Here is a 2,054-nt window from a genome sequence, read left to right as displayed (position 1 = left end):
TGGGAACGAACTAGAATTGATTCTATATTACTTGCGATCACATATATTTACGTGAATATTAGCGCGTGTTTTCGTCATGACAACTTCTCTCATGATATTATTGCATCCTGCACCATCTATGAATTTGAGGAGCGACACATTGAATCCCCTTCGATATATAGCCCCATCATAAATCACATAGCGAGATGCTCTGTACCTCATTTTTCTAGCCGCGTTCTTCCCTTCTAAAAGTACTTCTTCTTTTATGTAGGCCCAAGTAGGGGTCCACTAAAGTTAGCTATTTTCTGTTCAGGCACAGTGGGCTTCCTCTATATGTCATGGGGGATGACCCCAATAAGGTGGCCTCGCAGTGCGAGCCCAATTTGGCCAGCTCTTTTCCCCTTCATTCTGCCCGTGTGGGATAAGTTCTAGCCTCACCTTATTAAAATACTGATTATCCTTTGTGCAAACTTTGGGTAGAGCTCCGTCCCCGACCATTTAGCTTGATATCCCCCAATTTATATGGTACACCATAATTATTAGGCCACTGAACACATTCAAGTTCTCGACCTTCATCTCCAAAGCTAGTTTGAGGCCATTGATTAGGGCTTCGTACTCGGAATCATTATTGGTCACATGAAAAGCCAGATGGGTTGCACTTCTTATCATGTACCCCTCCGGGTTAATCAACTTAATTTCTGGCTCCTGCCACCTCCCCATTAGAAGCTCCATCCACAAACAAACTCCACCATGGGGCACTATTCTGCTTCTTTTGTTCACTTTCATCTATCCCAGAAATAATAATGAGGTCCCCCTGGCCCACTTCCTGATGTGGTGGAATCTCAAGAATAAAATTAGCTAAGCCCTGGCCCTTGATTATGGTTCAAGGCTTATAATCCACCTCGAATCGGCCTACCTCTATTTCCCTCTTTAACATTCAACCAGAAGCCTCAGGTTTGTGCATCAACTGCCTGAGGGGTTGAAATATCCTCACCTCTATCTTATGAGCTTGGAAATAGGGCCTGAGCTTCCAGAAGGCCAAGATTAGAGCATATGCCGATTTTTCGAGACTTGGGTATCAGGTCTCTGAATCTGCTAGTCTCTTACTCATGTAGTACGTTAGGAGTTGAACGTCGTTCTCCTCTCGGAACAATATAACACTGATTAAAAATTCAGACACTGGCAAGTATAGGATTATAACTTTCCCATCCTTGGGGTTGGATAATATTGGAGGGCTGCTAAGGTGTTTCTTTATATTCTAAAAGGCCTCTTCACATTCCTATGTTTATTTATAGTTTTTTCCCACCTTTTTGATGGCCTTGAAGAACTATTGGCATTTGTCAGAGTATTTTGAGACGAAGTAGTTGAAGGCGGCCACCCTCCCTATTAGACTCTGCACATCCTTTACTTAACTTGGGGACTTCATCTCGAGCAAGGCTCATATCTTGGATGGATTGGCCTCAATACGCCTATAATTCAAGATGAAGCCCAGAAACTTTCCCGACTCCACCCCAAACACACATTTTTGGGGGTTAAGCTTCATCTTGGACTTCCTCAAAATTTGGAACATCTCTGCTAGGCGGTGAACATGATCCTCTATTTTCTTCGACTTTAAAAGAATATCATCCACGTATTCCTTCATGGTCTTTCCAGGTTGATCTTTGACCATTTTGTTCACCAGCCTCTAATAAGTTGTTTCAGCATTGAGGAGTTCGAGAGGCATCCCAATATAACAGTAGAAGCCCCGATCGGTGATAAAAGAAGTGTGCTCCTGATCTGGACCATATATTGGGATTTGGTTATAGCACGAGTAAGCATCCATGAAGCTAAACAAGGCGTGCCTAGCCGTGGAATCAACTAGCTAGTCAATTCAGGGTAGAGGGAAACTATCCTTCGGGAATGCCTTATTGAGATCTTTGAAGTCCACACATGTTCTCCAGTTACTATTCGGCTTCTTGACTAGAAAAATATTGGAAAGCCACATTAGCCAAAATATTCTGCTGATCGGACGGCTCTTCTATCTAACCCCCTTCTTTTTTGGATAGAGGTTGAGCCGGTGGCACATAACATCCGGG

This window comes from Apium graveolens, chromosome 11, assembly GCF_009905375.1.
Source record: "Apium graveolens cultivar Ventura chromosome 11, ASM990537v1, whole genome shotgun sequence".
In the NCBI taxonomy this organism is placed as follows: Eukaryota; Viridiplantae; Streptophyta; class Magnoliopsida; order Apiales; family Apiaceae; genus Apium; species Apium graveolens.
Note: the sequence above shows the minus strand (reverse complement) of the source record.